The 17313-nt window shown below is 51.0% G+C and overlaps 14 non-coding genes across 14 annotated transcripts; all 14 read right to left on the bottom strand.

Moving 5' to 3' along the window:
* Nucleotides 1–785: 785 nt before the first annotated feature.
* On the bottom strand, nt 786–904 carry LOC126143085 (5S ribosomal RNA). Its single transcript, XR_007529613.1, has one exon. It is a non-coding gene; the product is annotated as a 5S ribosomal RNA (ribosomal RNA).
* A 1126-nt stretch (nt 905–2030) lies between these two features.
* LOC126143084 (5S ribosomal RNA) lies at nt 2031–2149 on the bottom strand. The gene has a single exon (XR_007529612.1). It is a non-coding gene; the product is annotated as a 5S ribosomal RNA (ribosomal RNA).
* A 1124-nt stretch (nt 2150–3273) lies between these two features.
* Nucleotides 3274–3392, bottom strand: LOC126143083 (5S ribosomal RNA). The gene has a single exon (XR_007529611.1). It is a non-coding gene; the product is annotated as a 5S ribosomal RNA (ribosomal RNA).
* Nucleotides 3393–4520: 1128 nt separating this feature from the next.
* Nucleotides 4521–4639, bottom strand: LOC126143082 (5S ribosomal RNA). The gene has a single exon (XR_007529610.1). It is a non-coding gene; the product is annotated as a 5S ribosomal RNA (ribosomal RNA).
* Nucleotides 4640–5763: 1124 nt separating this feature from the next.
* LOC126143081 (5S ribosomal RNA) lies at nt 5764–5882 on the bottom strand. Its single transcript, XR_007529609.1, has one exon. It is a non-coding gene; the product is annotated as a 5S ribosomal RNA (ribosomal RNA).
* A 1126-nt stretch (nt 5883–7008) lies between these two features.
* Nucleotides 7009–7127, bottom strand: LOC126143080 (5S ribosomal RNA). The gene has a single exon (XR_007529608.1). It is a non-coding gene; the product is annotated as a 5S ribosomal RNA (ribosomal RNA).
* Nucleotides 7128–8252: 1125 nt separating this feature from the next.
* LOC126143079 (5S ribosomal RNA) lies at nt 8253–8371 on the bottom strand. The gene has a single exon (XR_007529607.1). It is a non-coding gene; the product is annotated as a 5S ribosomal RNA (ribosomal RNA).
* Nucleotides 8372–9497: 1126 nt separating this feature from the next.
* Nucleotides 9498–9616, bottom strand: LOC126143078 (5S ribosomal RNA). The gene has a single exon (XR_007529606.1). It is a non-coding gene; the product is annotated as a 5S ribosomal RNA (ribosomal RNA).
* A 1127-nt stretch (nt 9617–10743) lies between these two features.
* Nucleotides 10744–10862, bottom strand: LOC126143077 (5S ribosomal RNA). Its single transcript, XR_007529605.1, has one exon. It is a non-coding gene; the product is annotated as a 5S ribosomal RNA (ribosomal RNA).
* A 1126-nt stretch (nt 10863–11988) lies between these two features.
* LOC126143112 (5S ribosomal RNA) lies at nt 11989–12107 on the bottom strand. The gene has a single exon (XR_007529637.1). It is a non-coding gene; the product is annotated as a 5S ribosomal RNA (ribosomal RNA).
* A 1124-nt stretch (nt 12108–13231) lies between these two features.
* LOC126143111 (5S ribosomal RNA) lies at nt 13232–13350 on the bottom strand. The gene has a single exon (XR_007529636.1). It is a non-coding gene; the product is annotated as a 5S ribosomal RNA (ribosomal RNA).
* Nucleotides 13351–14476: 1126 nt separating this feature from the next.
* On the bottom strand, nt 14477–14595 carry LOC126143100 (5S ribosomal RNA). Its single transcript, XR_007529626.1, has one exon. It is a non-coding gene; the product is annotated as a 5S ribosomal RNA (ribosomal RNA).
* Nucleotides 14596–15720: 1125 nt separating this feature from the next.
* LOC126143088 (5S ribosomal RNA) lies at nt 15721–15839 on the bottom strand. The gene has a single exon (XR_007529615.1). It is a non-coding gene; the product is annotated as a 5S ribosomal RNA (ribosomal RNA).
* Nucleotides 15840–16962: 1123 nt separating this feature from the next.
* Nucleotides 16963–17081, bottom strand: LOC126143075 (5S ribosomal RNA). The gene has a single exon (XR_007529604.1). It is a non-coding gene; the product is annotated as a 5S ribosomal RNA (ribosomal RNA).
* Between the last annotated feature and the right edge of the window lie 232 nt (nt 17082–17313).

The raw sequence follows: 17313 nt of genomic DNA, 5'->3' as shown, positions 1-17313 counted from the left end.
CCCCCCCTCCCGTCCCGACTTGTCCCGACTTTGCTCGACTGCCGCTCGCTGCCGCTCGGGTCGCGGTCCATATGACAGCACAAGCGCGAGAAACGTCTGCGGGAGGAGGCGAGACGACAAAAGAATAAATTTATGATTACAAATCGAATTTGGAGCTGCACGCCGCTGCAGAACGATAGGCGCTAACGTATTTCGGAGCATACCGCCCGATTCGTAGTGTTTTGTCGTTTTCAAAGACTTCCTGGCAAACTTGGTTAGCACATTCTCCTTCAAACTGAGTTAATTATTGCAGTTTCGTACCTGACGGCCGTTTAAAATGCTTGAGGAAGTCTCTTTGTCACGACAGAAAGGTGGTATGGGAAGAGGGCTGGCAAGAGTAGCGACTAAAAAGCGACAAATGAAGGCAGCCAGAGTTCCCAGGCGCTCATCCATACGAGTACTACCGTTGTTGCTTCACATCGGTGATCGGACGAGAACGGAAGATTTTATTTCTTTTTTTTTTTTTTTGTTTATTTACATTGTGGAATTTAGCACTGCTACAAAACAGTAGGCCCTGACGTATTTCAAAACTCATCTGTCGATTCGTAGTGTGTTGTTATTTCCGAGGCGTTGTAGCACTCTTCTTCCGCGCATTCTTGCTGAAACTGAGTTCATTACTGTAATTTCGTATCCTACGTTTGATACAGTAGTTTAAAATGCTTGTGGAAGCATCTTTGTCAACACCTGAAAGTTAGTATGAAAAGAGGGCTGGCAGGTGCAGCGACGTAAAAATGAAAAAATGAGAGAGCCAACAGCACCCGGTGTTCCCAGGCGGTCACCCATCCAAGTACTAACCGGGCCCGATGTTGCTTAACTTCGGTGATCGGACGAGAACCGGTGTATTCAACATGGTATGGCCGTTGGCGTCCTTATACTGTAGCCGCACCACACAAGAGGCATTCGCCTCTTCTCGCAACACACGCAATCGCCGCTTTCCGTGGCACATTTGACGCAAAGCACGTCCTTCCACCTCGAAGGTGGCGCGGAGTGCGCGCTCGGCTCGGCGTCTCATAGGAGACTGCCGAGCGTAGGTGCGGCGCACAACACAGCTGCTCGGTGCACCGCCTGTCATTCGTTTGGTGCGTGTGGCCGCGGGGTGTGGCAGTGTCCTGCTGGACCGACGGAGGCTTTCTCACCTGGCTGACACACGCCGCGCTTCCAGATATTTGCGTAATTTGCGCGGTGCATTTGCATTCGCGCCTGTCCCCCCCTCCCGTCCCGACTTGTCCCGACTTTGCTCGACTGCCGCTCGCTGCCGCTCGGGTCGCGGTCCATATGACAGCACAAGCGCGAGAAACGTCTGCGGGAGGAGGCGAGACGACAAAAGAATAAATTTATGATTACAAATCGAATTTGGAGCTGCACGCCGCTGCAGAACGATAGGCGCTAACGTATTTCGGAGCATACCGCCCGATTCGTAGTGTTTTGTCGTTTTCAAAGACTTCCTGGCAAACTTGGTTAGCACATTCTCCTTCAAACTGAGTTAATTATTGCAGTTTCGTACCTGACGGCCGTTTAAAATGCTTGAGGAAGTCTCTTTGTCACGACAGAAAGGTGGTATGGGAAGAGGGCTGGCAAGAGTAGCGACTAAAAAGCGATAAATGAAGGCAGCCAGAGTTCCCAGGCGCTCATCCATACGAGTACTACCGTTGTTGCTTCACATCGGTGATCGGACGAGAACGGAAGATTTTATTTCTTTTTTTTTTTTTTTGTTTATTTACATTGTGGAATTTAGCACTGCTACAAAACAGTAGGCCCTGACGTATTTCAAAACTCATCTGTCGATTCGTAGTGTGTTGTTATTTCCGAGGCGTTGTAGCACTCTTCTTCCGCGCATTCTTGCTGAAACTGAGTTCATTACTGTAATTTCGTATCCTACGTTTGATACAGTAGTTTAAAATGCTTGTGGAAGCATCTTTGTCAACACCTGAAAGTTAGTATGAAAAGAGGGCTGGCAGGTGCAGCGACGTAAAAATGAAAAAATGAGATAGAGCCAACAGCACCCGGTGTTCCCAGGCGGTCACCCATCCAAGTACTAACCGGGCCCGATGTTGCTTAACTTCGGTGATCGGACGAGAACCGGTGTATTCAACATGGTATGGCCGTTGGCGTCCTTATACTGTAGCCGCACCACACAAGAGGCATTCGCCTCTTCTCGCAACACACGCAATCGCCGCTTTCCGTGGCACATTTGACGCAAAGCACGTCCTTCCACCTCGAAGGTGGCGCGGAGTGCGCGCTCGGCTCGGCGTCTCATAGGAGACTGCCGAGCGTAGGTGCGGCGCACAACACAGCTGCTCGGTGCACCGCCTGTCATTCGTTTGGTGCGTGTGGCCGCGGGGTGTGGCAGTGTCCTGCTGGACCGACGGAGGCTTTCTCACCTGGCTGACACACGCCGCGCTTCCAGATATTTGCGTAATTTGCGCGGTGCATTTGCATTCGCGCCTGTCCCCCCCTCCCGTCCCGACTTGTCCCGACTTTGCTCGACTGCCGCTCGCTGCCGCTCGGGTCGCGGTCCATATGACAGCACAAGCGCGAGAAACGTCTGCGGGAGGAGGCGAGACGACAAAAGAATAAATTTATGATTACAAATCGAATTTGGAGCTGCACGCCGCTGCAGAACGATAGGCGCTAACGTATTTCGGAGCATACCGCCCGATTCGTAGTGTTTTGTCGTTTTCAAAGACTTCCTGGCAAACTTGGTTAGCACATTCTCCTTCAAACTGAGTTAATTATTGCAGTTTCGTACCTGACGGCCGTTTAAAATGCTTGAGGAAGTCTCTTTGTCACGACAGAAAGGTGGTATGGGAAGAGGGCTGGCAAGAGTAGCGACTAAAAAGCGACAAATGAAGGCAGCCAGAGTTCCCAGGCGCTCATCCATACGAGTACTACCGTTGTTGCTTCACATCGGTGATCGGACGAGAACGGAAGATTTTATTTCTTTTTTTTTTTTTTTGTTTATTTACATTGTGGAATTTAGCACTGCTACAAAACAGTAGGCCCTGACGTATTTCAAAACTCATCTGTCGATTCGTAGTGTGTTGTTATTTCCGAGGCGTTGTAGCACTCTTCTTCCGCGCATTCTTGCTGAAACTGAGTTCATTACTGTAATTTCGTATCCTACGTTTGATACAGTAGTTTAAAATGCTTGTGGAAGCATCTTTGTCAACACCTGAAAGTTAGTATGAAAAGAGGGCTGGCAGGTGCAGCGACGTAAAAATGAAAAAATGAGAGAGCCAACAGCACCCGGTGTTCCCAGGCGGTCACCCATCCAAGTACTAACCGGGCCCGATGTTGCTTAACTTCGGTGATCGGACGAGAACCGGTGTATTCAACATGGTATGGCCGTTGGCGTCCTTATACTGTAGCCGCACCACACAAGAGGCATTCGCCTCTTCTCGCAACACACGCAATCGCCGCTTTCCGTGGCACATTTGACGCAAAGCACGTCCTTCCCACCTCGAAGGTGGCGCGGAGTGCGCGCTCGGCTCGGCGTCTCATAGGAGACTGCCGAGCGTAGGTGCGGCGCACAACACAGCTGCTCGGTGCACCGCCTGTCATTCGTTTGGTGCGTGTGGCCGCGGGGTGTGGCAGTGTCCTGCTGGACCGACGGAGGCTTTCTCACCTGGCTGACACACGCCGCGCTTCCAGATATTTGCGTAATTTGCGCGGTGCATTTGCATTCGCGCCTGTCCCCCCCTCCCGTCCCGACTTGTCCCGACTTTGCTCGACTGCCGCTCGCTGCCGCTCGGGTCGCGGTCCATATGACAGCACAAGCGCGAGAAACGTCTGCGGGAGGAGGCGAGACGACAAAAGAATAAATTTATGATTACAAATCGAATTTGGAGCTGCACGCCGCTGCAGAACGATAGGCGCTAACGTATTTCGGAGCATACCGCCCGATTCGTAGTGTTTTGTCGTTTTCAAAGACTTCCTGGCAAACTTGGTTAGCACATTCTCCTTCAAACTGAGTTAATTATTGCAGTTTCGTACCTGACGGCCGTTTAAAATGCTTGAGGAAGTCTCTTTGTCACGACAGAAAGGTGGTATGGGAAGAGGGCTGGCAAGAGTAGCGACTAAAAAGCGATAAATGAAGGCAGCCAGAGTTCCCAGGCGCTCATCCATACGAGTACTACCGTTGTTGCTTCACATCGGTGATCGGACGAGAACGGAAGATTTTATTTCTTTTTTTTTTTTTTTGTTTATTTACATTGTGGAATTTAGCACTGCTACAAAACAGTAGGCCCTGACGTATTTCAAAACTCATCTGTCGATTCGTAGTGTGTTGTTATTTCCGAGGCGTTGTAGCACTCTTCTTCCGCGCATTCTTGCTGAAACTGAGTTCATTACTGTAATTTCGTATCCTACGTTTGATACAGTAGTTTAAAATGCTTGTGGAAGCATCTTTGTCAACACCTGAAAGTTAGTATGAAAAGAGGGCTGGCAGGTGCAGCGACGTAAAAAATGAAAAAATGAGATAGAGCCAACAGCACCCGGTGTTCCCAGGCGGTCACCCATCCAAGTACTAACCGGGCCCGATGTTGCTTAACTTCGGTGATCGGACGAGAACCGGTGTATTCAACATGGTATGGCCGTTGGCGTCCTTATACTGTAGCCGCACCACACAAGAGGCATTCGCCTCTTCTCGCAACACACGCAATCGCCGCTTTCCGTGGCACATTTGACGCAAAGCACGTCCTTCCACCTCGAAGGTGGCGCGGAGTGCGCGCTCGGCTCGGCGTCTCATAGGAGACTGCCGAGCGTAGGTGCGGCGCACAACACAGCTGCTCGGTGCACCGCCTGTCATTCGTTTGGTGCGTGTGGCCGCGGGGTGTGGCAGTGTCCTGCTGGACCGACGGAGGCTTTCTCACCTGGCTGACACACGCCGCGCTTCCAGATATTTGCGTAATTTGCGCGGTGCATTTGCATTCGCGCCTGTCCCCCCCTCCCGTCCCGACTTGTCCCGACTTTGCTCGACTGCCGCTCGCTGCCGCTCGGGTCGCGGTCCATATGACAGCACAAGCGCGAGAAACGTCTGCGGGAGGAGGCGAGACGACAAAAGAATAAATTTATGATTACAAATCGAATTTGGAGCTGCACGCCGCTGCAGAACGATAGGCGCTAACGTATTTCGGAGCATACCGCCCGATTCGTAGTGTTTTGTCGTTTTCAAAGACTTCCTGGCAAACTTGGTTAGCACATTCTCCTTCAAACTGAGTTAATTATTGCAGTTTCGTACCTGACGGCCGTTTAAAATGCTTGAGGAAGTCTCTTTGTCACGACAGAAAGGTGGTATGGGAAGAGGGCTGGCAAGAGTAGCGACTAAAAAGCGACAAATGAAGGCAGCCAGAGTTCCCAGGCGCTCATCCATACGAGTACTACCGTTGTTGCTTCACATCGGTGATCGGACGAGAACGGAAGATTTTATTTCTTTTTTTTTTTTTTTGTTTATTTACATTGTGGAATTTAGCACTGCTACAAAACAGTAGGCCCTGACGTATTTCAAAACTCATCTGTCGATTCGTAGTGTGTTGTTATTTCCGAGGCGTTGTAGCACTCTTCTTCCGCGCATTCTTGCTGAAACTGAGTTCATTACTGTAATTTCGTATCCTACGTTTGATACAGTAGTTTAAAATGCTTGTGGAAGCATCTTTGTCAACACCTGAAAGTTAGTATGAAAAGAGGGCTGGCAGGTGCAGCGACGTAAAAATGAAAAAATGAGAGAGCCAACAGCACCCGGTGTTCCCAGGCGGTCACCCATCCAAGTACTAACCGGGCCCGATGTTGCTTAACTTCGGTGATCGGACGAGAACCGGTGTATTCAACATGGTATGGCCGTTGGCGTCCTTATACTGTAGCCGCACCACACAAGAGGCATTCGCCTCTTCTCGCAACACACGCAATCGCCGCTTTCCGTGGCACATTTGACGCAAAGCACGTCCTTCCACCTCGAAGGTGGCGCGGAGTGCGCGCTCGGCTCGGCGTCTCATAGGAGACTGCCGAGCGTAGGTGCGGCGCACAACACAGCTGCTCGGTGCACCGCCTGTCATTCGTTTGGTGCGTGTGGCCGCGGGGTGTGGCAGTGTCCTGCTGGACCGACGGAGGCTTTCTCACCTGGCTGACACACGCCGCGCTTCCAGATATTTGCGTAATTTGCGCGGTGCATTTGCATTCGCGCCTGTCCCCCCCTCCCGTCCCGACTTGTCCCGACTTTGCTCGACTGCCGCTCGCTGCCGCTCGGGTCGCGGTCCATATGACAGCACAAGCGCGAGAAACGTCTGCGGGAGGAGGCGAGACGACAAAAGAATAAATTTATGATTACAAATCGAATTTGGAGCTGCACGCCGCTGCAGAACGATAGGCGCTAACGTATTTCGGAGCATACCGCCCGATTCGTAGTGTTTTGTCGTTTTCAAAGACTTCCTGGCAAACTTGGTTAGCACATTCTCCTTCAAACTGAGTTAATTATTGCAGTTTCGTACCTGACGGCCGTTTAAAATGCTTGAGGAAGTCTCTTTGTCACGACAGAAAGGTGGTATGGGAAGAGGGCTGGCAAGAGTAGCGACTAAAAAGCGATAAATGAAGGCAGCCAGAGTTCCCAGGCGCTCATCCATACGAGTACTACCGTTGTTGCTTCACATCGGTGATCGGACGAGAACGGAAGATTTTATTTCTTTTTTTTTTTTTTTGTTTATTTACATTGTGGAATTTAGCACTGCTACAAAACAGTAGGCCCTGACGTATTTCAAAACTCATCTGTCGATTCGTAGTGTGTTGTTATTTCCGAGGCGTTGTAGCACTCTTCTTCCGCGCATTCTTGCTGAAACTGAGTTCATTACTGTAATTTCGTATCCTACGTTTGATACAGTAGTTTAAAATGCTTGTGGAAGCATCTTTGTCAACACCTGAAAGTTAGTATGAAAAGAGGGCTGGCAGGTGCAGCGACGTAAAAATGAAAAAATGAGATAGAGCCAACAGCACCCGGTGTTCCCAGGCGGTCACCCATCCAAGTACTAACCGGGCCCGATGTTGCTTAACTTCGGTGATCGGACGAGAACCGGTGTATTCAACATGGTATGGCCGTTGGCGTCCTTATACTGTAGCCGCACCACACAAGAGGCATTCGCCTCTTCTCGCAACACACGCAATCGCCGCTTTCCGTGGCACATTTGACGCAAAGCACGTCCTTCCACCTCGAAGGTGGCGCGGAGTGCGCGCTCGGCTCGGCGTCTCATAGGAGACTGCCGAGCGTAGGTGCGGCGCACAACACAGCTGCTCGGTGCACCGCCTGTCATTCGTTTGGTGCGTGTGGCCGCGGGGTGTGGCAGTGTCCTGCTGGACCGACGGAGGCTTTCTCACCTGGCTGACACACGCCGCGCTTCCAGATATTTGCGTAATTTGCGCGGTGCATTTGCATTCGCGCCTGTCCCCCCCTCCCGTCCCGACTTGTCCCGACTTTGCTCGACTGCCGCTCGCTGCCGCTCGGGTCGCGGTCCATATGACAGCACAAGCGCGAGAAACGTCTGCGGGAGGAGGCGAGACGACAAAAGAATAAATTTATGATTACAAATCGAATTTGGAGCTGCACGCCGCTGCAGAACGATAGGCGCTAACGTATTTCGGAGCATACCGCCCGATTCGTAGTGTTTTGTCGTTTTCAAAGACTTCCTGGCAAACTTGGTTAGCACATTCTCCTTCAAACTGAGTTAATTATTGCAGTTTTCGTACCTGACGGCCGTTTAAAATGCTTGAGGAAGTCTCTTTGTCACGACAGAAAGGTGGTATGGGAAGAGGGCTGGCAAGAGTAGCGACTAAAAAGCGACAAATGAAGGCAGCCAGAGTTCCCAGGCGCTCATCCATACGAGTACTACCGTTGTTGCTTCACATCGGTGATCGGACGAGAACGGAAGATTTTATTTCTTTTTTTTTTTTTTTGTTTATTTACATTGTGGAATTTAGCACTGCTACAAAACAGTAGGCCCTGACGTATTTCAAAACTCATCTGTCGATTCGTAGTGTGTTGTTATTTCCGAGGCGTTGTAGCACTCTTCTTCCGCGCATTCTTGCTGAAACTGAGTTCATTACTGTAATTTCGTATCCTACGTTTGATACAGTAGTTTAAAATGCTTGTGGAAGCATCTTTGTCAACACCTGAAAGTTAGTATGAAAAGAGGGCTGGCAGGTGCAGCGACGTAAAAATGAAAAAATGAGAGAGCCAACAGCACCCGGTGTTCCCAGGCGGTCACCCATCCAAGTACTAACCGGGCCCGATGTTGCTTAACTTCGGTGATCGGACGAGAACCGGTGTATTCAACATGGTATGGCCGTTGGCGTCCTTATACTGTAGCCGCACCACACAAGAGGCATTCGCCTCTTCTCGCAACACACGCAATCGCCGCTTTCCGTGGCACATTTGACGCAAAGCACGTCCTTCCACCTCGAAGGTGGCGCGGAGTGCGCGCTCGGCTCGGCGTCTCATAGGAGACTGCCGAGCGTAGGTGCGGCGCACAACACAGCTGCTCGGTGCACCGCCTGTCATTCGTTTGGTGCGTGTGGCCGCGGGGTGTGGCAGTGTCCTGCTGGACCGACGGAGGCTTTCTCACCTGGCTGACACACGCCGCGCTTCCAGATATTTGCGTAATTTGCGCGGTGCATTTGCATTCGCGCCTGTCCCCCCCTCCCGTCCCGACTTGTCCCGACTTTGCTCGACTGCCGCTCGCTGCCGCTCGGGTCGCGGTCCATATGACAGCACAAGCGCGAGAAACGTCTGCGGGAGGAGGCGAGACGACAAAAGAATAAATTTATGATTACAAATCGAATTTGGAGCTGCACGCCGCTGCAGAACGATAGGCGCTAACGTATTTCGGAGCATACCGCCCGATTCGTAGTGTTTTGTCGTTTTCAAAGACTTCCTGGCAAACTTGGTTAGCACATTCTCCTTCAAACTGAGTTAATTATTGCAGTTTCGTACCTGACGGCCGTTTAAAATGCTTGAGGAAGTCTCTTTGTCACGACAGAAAGGTGGTATGGGAAGAGGGCTGGCAAGAGTAGCGACTAAAAAGCGATAAATGAAGGCAGCCAGAGTTCCCAGGCGCTCATCCATACGAGTACTACCGTTGTTGCTTCACATCGGTGATCGGACGAGAACGGAAGATTTTATTTCTTTTTTTTTTTTTTTGTTTATTTACATTGTGGAATTTAGCACTGCTACAAAACAGTAGGCCCTGACGTATTTCAAAACTCATCTGTCGATTCGTAGTGTGTTGTTATTTCCGAGGCGTTGTAGCACTCTTCTTCCGCGCATTCTTGCTGAAACTGAGTTCATTACTGTAATTTCGTATCCTACGTTTGATACAGTAGTTTAAAATGCTTGTGGAAGCATCTTTGTCAACACCTGAAAGTTAGTATGAAAAGAGGGCTGGCAGGTGCAGCGACGTAAAAATGAAAAAATGAGATAGAGCCAACAGCACCCGGTGTTCCCAGGCGGTCACCCATCCAAGTACTAACCGGGCCCGATGTTGCTTAACTTCGGTGATCGGACGAGAACCGGTGTATTCAACATGGTATGGCCGTTGGCGTCCTTATACTGTAGCCGCACCACACAAGAGGCATTCGCCTCTTCTCGCAACACACGCAATCGCCGCTTTCCGTGGCACATTTGACGCAAAGCACGTCCTTCCACCTCGAAGGTGGCGCGGAGTGCGCGCTCGGCTCGGCGTCTCATAGGAGACTGCCGAGCGTAGGTGCGGCGCACAACACAGCTGCTCGGTGCACCGCCTGTCATTCGTTTGGTGCGTGTGGCCGCGGGGTGTGGCAGTGTCCTGCTGGACCGACGGAGGCTTTCTCACCTGGCTGACACACGCCGCGCTTCCAGATATTTGCGTAATTTGCGCGGTGCATTTGCATTCGCGCCTGTCCCCCCCTCCCGTCCCGACTTGTCCCGACTTTGCTCGACTGCCGCTCGCTGCCGCTCGGGTCGCGGTCCATATGACAGCACAAGCGCGAGAAACGTCTGCGGGAGGAGGCGAGACGACAAAAGAATAAATTTATGATTACAAATCGAATTTGGAGCTGCACGCCGCTGCAGAACGATAGGCGCTAACGTATTTCGGAGCATACCGCCCGATTCGTAGTGTTTTGTCGTTTTCAAAGACTTCCTGGCAAACTTGGTTAGCACATTCTCCTTCAAACTGAGTTAATTATTGCAGTTTCGTACCTGACGGCCGTTTAAAATGCTTGAGGAAGTCTCTTTGTCACGACAGAAAGGTGGTATGGGAAGAGGGCTGGCAAGAGTAGCGACTAAAAAGCGATAAATGAAGGCAGCCAGAGTTCCCAGGCGCTCATCCATACGAGTACTACCGTTGTTGCTTCACATCGGTGATCGGACGAGAACGGAAGATTTTATTTCTTTTTTTTTTTTTTTTGTTTATTTACATTGTGGAATTTAGCACTGCTACAAAACAGTAGGCCCTGACGTATTTCAAAACTCATCTGTCGATTCGTAGTGTGTTGTTATTTCCGAGGCGTTGTAGCACTCTTCTTCCGCGCATTCTTGCTGAAACTGAGTTCATTACTGTAATTTCGTATCCTACGTTTGATACAGTAGTTTAAAATGCTTGTGGAAGCATCTTTGTCAACACCTGAAAGTTAGTATGAAAAGAGGGCTGGCAGGTGCAGCGACGTAAAAATGAAAAAATGAGATAGAGCCAACAGCACCCGGTGTTCCCAGGCGGTCACCCATCCAAGTACTAACCGGGCCCGATGTTGCTTAACTTCGGTGATCGGACGAGAACCGGTGTATTCAACATGGTATGGCCGTTGGCGTCCTTATACTGTAGCCGCACCACACAAGAGGCATTCGCCTCTTCTCGCAACACACGCAATCGCCGCTTTCCGTGGCACATTTGACGCAAAGCACGTCCTTCCACCTCGAAGGTGGCGCGGAGTGCGCGCTCGGCTCGGCGTCTCATAGGAGACTGCCGAGCGTAGGTGCGGCGCACAACACAGCTGCTCGGTGCACCGCCTGTCATTCGTTTGGTGCGTGTGGCCGCGGGGTGTGGCAGTGTCCTGCTGGACCGACGGAGGCTTTCTCACCTGGCTGACACACGCCGCGCTTCCAGATATTTGCGTAATTTGCGCGGTGCATTTGCATTCGCGCCTGTCCCCCCCTCCCGTCCCGACTTGTCCCGACTTTGCTCGACTGCCGCTCGCTGCCGCTCGGGTCGCGGTCCATATGACAGCACAAGCGCGAGAAACGTCTGCGGGAGGAGGCGAGACGACAAAAGAATAAATTTATGATTACAAATCGAATTTGGAGCTGCACGCCGCTGCAGAACGATAGGCGCTAACGTATTTCGGAGCATACCGCCCGATTCGTAGTGTTTTGTCGTTTTCAAAGACTTCCTGGCAAACTTGGTTAGCACATTCTCCTTCAAACTGAGTTAATTATTGCAGTTTCGTACCTGACGGCCGTTTAAAATGCTTGAGGAAGTCTCTTTGTCACGACAGAAAGGTGGTATGGGAAGAGGGCTGGCAAGAGTAGCGACTAAAAAGCGATAAATGAAGGCAGCCAGAGTTCCCAGGCGCTCATCCATACGAGTACTACCGTTGTTGCTTCACATCGGTGATCGGACGAGAACGGAAGATTTTATTTCTTTTTTTTTTTTTTTGTTTATTTACATTGTGGAATTTAGCACTGCTACAAAACAGTAGGCCCTGACGTATTTCAAAACTCATCTGTCGATTCGTAGTGTGTTGTTATTTCCGAGGCGTTGTAGCACTCTTCTTCCGCGCATTCTTGCTGAAACTGAGTTCATTACTGTAATTTCGTATCCTACGTTTGATACAGTAGTTTAAAATGCTTGTGGAAGCATCTTTGTCAACACCTGAAAGTTAGTATGAAAAGAGGGCTGGCAGGTGCAGCGACGTAAAAATGAAAAAATGAGATAGAGCCAACAGCACCCGGTGTTCCCAGGCGGTCACCCATCCAAGTACTAACCGGGCCCGATGTTGCTTAACTTCGGTGATCGGACGAGAACCGGTGTATTCAACATGGTATGGCCGTTGGCGTCCTTATACTGTAGCCGCACCACACAAGAGGCATTCGCCTCTTCTCGCAACACACGCAATCGCCGCTTTCCGTGGCACATTTGACGCAAAGCACGTCCTTCCACCTCGAAGGTGGCGCGGAGTGCGCGCTCGGCTCGGCGTCTCATAGGAGACTGCCGAGCGTAGGTGCGGCGCACAACACAGCTGCTCGGTGCACCGCCTGTCATTCGTTTGGTGCGTGTGGCCGCGGGGTGTGGCAGTGTCCTGCTGGACCGACGGAGGCTTTCTCACCTGGCTGACACACGCCGCGCTTCCAGATATTTGCGTAATTTGCGCGGTGCATTTGCATTCGCGCCTGTCCCCCCCTCCCGTCCCGACTTGTCCCGACTTTGCTCGACTGCCGCTCGCTGCCGCTCGGGTCGCGGTCCATATGACAGCACAAGCGCGAGAAACGTCTGCGGGAGGAGGCGAGACGACAAAAGAATAAATTTATGATTACAAATCGAATTTGGAGCTGCACGCCGCTGCAGAACGATAGGCGCTAACGTATTTCGGAGCATACCGCCCGATTCGTAGTGTTTTGTCGTTTTCAAAGACTTCCTGGCAAACTTGGTTAGCACATTCTCCTTCAAACTGAGTTAATTATTGCAGTTTCGTACCTGACGGCCGTTTAAAATGCTTGAGGAAGTCTCTTTGTCACGACAGAAAGGTGGTATGGGAAGAGGGCTGGCAAGAGTAGCGACTAAAAAGCGACAAATGAAGGCAGCCAGAGTTCCCAGGCGCTCATCCATACGAGTACTACCGTTGTTGCTTCACATCGGTGATCGGACGAGAACGGAAGATTTTATTTCTTTTTTTTTTTTTTTGTTTATTTACATTGTGGAATTTAGCACTGCTACAAAACAGTAGGCCCTGACGTATTTCAAAACTCATCTGTCGATTCGTAGTGTGTTGTTATTTCCGAGGCGTTGTAGCACTCTTCTTCCGCGCATTCTTGCTGAAACTGAGTTCATTACTGTAATTTCGTATCCTACGTTTGATACAGTAGTTTAAAATGCTTGTGGAAGCATCTTTGTCAACACCTGAAAGTTAGTATGAAAAGAGGGCTGGCAGGTGCAGCGACGTAAAAATGAAAAAATGAGAGAGCCAACAGCACCCGGTGTTCCCAGGCGGTCACCCATCCAAGTACTAACCGGGCCCGATGTTGCTTAACTTCGGTGATCGGACGAGAACCGGTGTATTCAACATGGTATGGCCGTTGGCGTCCTTATACTGTAGCCGCACCACACAAGAGGCATTCGCCTCTTCTCGCAACACACGCAATCGCCGCTTTCCGTGGCACATTTGACGCAAAGCACGTCCTTCCACCTCGAAGGTGGCGCGGAGTGCGCGCTCGGCTCGGCGTCTCATAGGAGACTGCCGAGCGTAGGTGCGGCGCACAACACAGCTGCTCGGTGCACCGCCTGTCATTCGTTTGGTGCGTGTGGCCGCGGGGTGTGGCAGTGTCCTGCTGGACCGACGGAGGCTTTCTCACCTGGCTGACACACGCCGCGCTTCCAGATATTTGCGTAATTTGCGCGGTGCATTTGCATTCGCGCCTGTCCCCCCCTCCCGTCCCGACTTGTCCCGACTTTGCTCGACTGCCGCTCGCTGCCGCTCGGGTCGCGGTCCATATGACAGCACAAGCGCGAGAAACGTCTGCGGGAGGAGGCGAGACGACAAAAGAATAAATTTATGATTACAAATCGAATTTGGAGCTGCACGCCGCTGCAGAACGATAGGCGCTAACGTATTTCGGAGCATACCGCCCGATTCGTAGTGTTTTGTCGTTTTCAAAGACTTCCTGGCAAACTTGGTTAGCACATTCTCCTTCAAACTGAGTTAATTATTGCAGTTTCGTACCTGACGGCCGTTTAAAATGCTTGAGGAAGTCTCTTTGTCACGACAGAAAGGTGGTATGGGAAGAGGGCTGGCAAGAGTAGCGACTAAAAAGCGATAAATGAAGGCAGCCAGAGTTCCCAGGCGCTCATCCATACGAGTACTACCGTTGTTGCTTCACATCGGTGATCGGACGAGAACGGAAGATTTTATTTCTTTTTTTTTTTTTTTGTTTATTTACATTGTGGAATTTAGCACTGCTACAAAACAGTAGGCCCTGACGTATTTCAAAACTCATCTGTCGATTCGTAGTGTGTTGTTATTTCCGAGGCGTTGTAGCACTCTTCTTCCGCGCATTCTTGCTGAAACTGAGTTCATTACTGTAATTTCGTATCCTACGTTTGATACAGTAGTTTAAAATGCTTGTGGAAGCATCTTTGTCAACACCTGAAAGTTAGTATGAAAAGAGGGCTGGCAGGTGCAGCGACGTAAAAATGAAAAAATGAGATAGAGCCAACAGCACCCGGTGTTCCCAGGCGGTCACCCATCCAAGTACTAACCGGGCCCGATGTTGCTTAACTTCGGTGATCGGACGAGAACCGGTGTATTCAACATGGTATGGCCGTTGGCGTCCTTATACTGTAGCCGCACCACACAAGAGGCATTCGCCTCTTCTCGCAACACACGCAATCGCCGCTTTCCGTGGCACATTTGACGCAAAGCACGTCCTTCCACCTCGAAGGTGGCGCGGAGTGCGCGCTCGGCTCGGCGTCTCATAGGAGACTGCCGAGCGTAGGTGCGGCGCACAACACAGCTGCTCGGTGCACCGCCTGTCATTCGTTTGGTGCGTGTGGCCGCGGGGTGTGGCAGTGTCCTGCTGGACCGACGGAGGCTTTCTCACCTGGCTGACACACGCCGCGCTTCCAGATATTTGCGTAATTTGCGCGGTGCATTTGCATTCGCGCCTGTCCCCCCCTCCCGTCCCGACTTGTCCCGACTTTGCTCGACTGCCGCTCGCTGCCGCTCGGGTCGCGGTCCATATGACAGCACAAGCGCGAGAAACGTCTGCGGGAGGAGGCGAGACGACAAAAGAATAAATTTATGATTACAAATCGAATTTGGAGCTGCACGCCGCTGCAGAACGATAGGCGCTAACGTATTTCGGAGCATACCGCCCGATTCGTAGTGTTTTGTCGTTTTCAAAGACTTCCTGGCAAACTTGGTTAGCACATTCTCCTTCAAACTGAGTTAATTATTGCAGTTTCGTACCTGACGGCCGTTTAAAATGCTTGAGGAAGTCTCTTTGTCACGACAGAAAGGTGGTATGGGAAGAGGGCTGGCAAGAGTAGCGACTAAAAAGCGATAAATGAAGGCAGCCAGAGTTCCCAGGCGCTCATCCATACGAGTACTACCGTTGTTGCTTCACATCGGTGATCGGACGAGAACGGAAGATTTTATTTCTTTTTTTTTTTTTTGTTTATTTACATTGTGGAATTTAGCACTGCTACAAAACAGTAGGCCCTGACGTATTTCAAAACTCATCTGTCGATTCGTAGTGTGTTGTTATTTCCGAGGCGTTGTAGCACTCTTCTTCCGCGCATTCTTGCTGAAACTGAGTTCATTACTGTAATTTCGTATCCTACGTTTGATACAGTAGTTTAAAATGCTTGTGGAAGCATCTTTGTCAACACCTGAAAGTTAGTATGAAAAGAGGGCTGGCAGGTGCAGCGACGTAAAAATGAAAAAATGAGATAGAGCCAACAGCACCCGGTGTTCCCAGGCGGTCACCCATCCAAGTACTAACCGGGCCCGATGTTGCTTAACTTCGGTGATCGGACGAGAACCGGTGTATTCAACATGGTATGGCCGTTGGCGTCCTTATACTGTAGCCGCACCACACAAGAGGCATTCGCCTCTTCTCGCAACACACGCAATCGCCGCTTTCCGTGGCACATTTGACGCAAAGCACGTCCTTCCACCTCGAAGGTGGCGCGGAGTGCGCGCTCGGCTCGGCGTCTCATAGGAGACTGCCGAGCGTAGGTGCGGCGCACAACACAGCTGCTCGGTGCACCGCCTGTCATTCGTTTGGTGCGTGTGGCCGCGGGGTGTGGCAGTGTCCTGCTGGACCGACGGAGGCTTTCTCACCTGGCTGACACACGCCGCGCTTCCAGATATTTGCGTAATTTGCGCGGTGCATTTGCATTCGCGCCTGTCCCCCCCTCCCGTCCCGACTTGTCCCGACTTTGCTCGACTGCCGCTCGCTGCCGCTCGGGTCGCGGTCCATATGACAGCACAAGCGCGAGAAACGTCTGCGGGAGGAGGCGAGACGACAAAAGAATAAATTTATGATTACAAATCGAATTTGGAGCTGCACGCCGCTGCAGAACGATAGGCGCTAACGTATTTCGGAGCATACCGCCCGATTCGTAGTGTTTTGTCGTTTTCAAAGACTTCCTGGCAAACTTGGTTAGCACATTCTCCTTCAAACTGAGTTAATTATTGCAGTTTCGTACCTGACGGCCGTTTAAAATGCTTGAGGAAGTCTCTTTGTCACGACAGAAAGGTGGTATGGGAAGAGGGCTGGCAAGAGTAGCGACTAAAAAGCGACAAATGAAGGCAGCCAGAGTTCCCAGGCGCTCATCCATACGAGTACTACCGTTGTTGCTTCACATCGGTGATCGGACGAGAACGGAAGATTTTATTTCTTTTTTTTTTTTTTGTTTATTTACATTGTGGAATTTAGCACTGCTACAAAACAGTAGGCCCTGACGTATTTCAAAACTCATCTGTCGATTCGTAGTGTGTTGTTATTTCCGAGGCGTTGTAGCACTCTTCTTCCGCGCATTCTTGCTGAAACTGAGTTCATTACTGTAATTTCGTATCCTACGTTTGATACAGTAGTTTAAAATGCTTGTGGAAGCATCTTTGTCAACACCTGAAAGTTAGTATGAAAAGAGGGCTGGCAGGTGCAGCGACGTAAAAATGAAAAAATGAGAGAGCCAACAGCACCCGGTGTTCCCAGGCGGTCACCCATCCAAGTACTAACCGGGCCCGATGTTGCTTAACTTCGGTGATCGGACGAGAACCGGTGTATTCAACATGGTATGGCCGTTGGCGTCCTTATACTGTAGCCGCACCACACAAGAGGCATTCGCCTCTTCTCGCAACACACGCAATCGCCGCTTTCCGTGGCACATTTGACGCAAAGCACGTCCTTCCACCTCGAAGGTGGCGCGGAGTGCGCGCTCGGCTCGGCGTCTCATAGGAGACTGCCGAGCGTAGGTGCGGCGCACAACACAGCTGCTCGGTGCACCGCCTGTCATTCGTTTGGTGCGTGTGGCCGCGGGG

This window comes from Schistocerca cancellata, unplaced genomic scaffold (genome assembly GCF_023864275.1).
Source record: "Schistocerca cancellata isolate TAMUIC-IGC-003103 unplaced genomic scaffold, iqSchCanc2.1 HiC_scaffold_766, whole genome shotgun sequence".
NCBI lineage: Eukaryota > Metazoa > Arthropoda > Insecta > Orthoptera > Acrididae > Schistocerca > Schistocerca cancellata.
The sequence above is the reverse complement of the archived record's forward strand: the minus strand, read 5'-3'. Positions and strand labels throughout refer to the sequence as shown.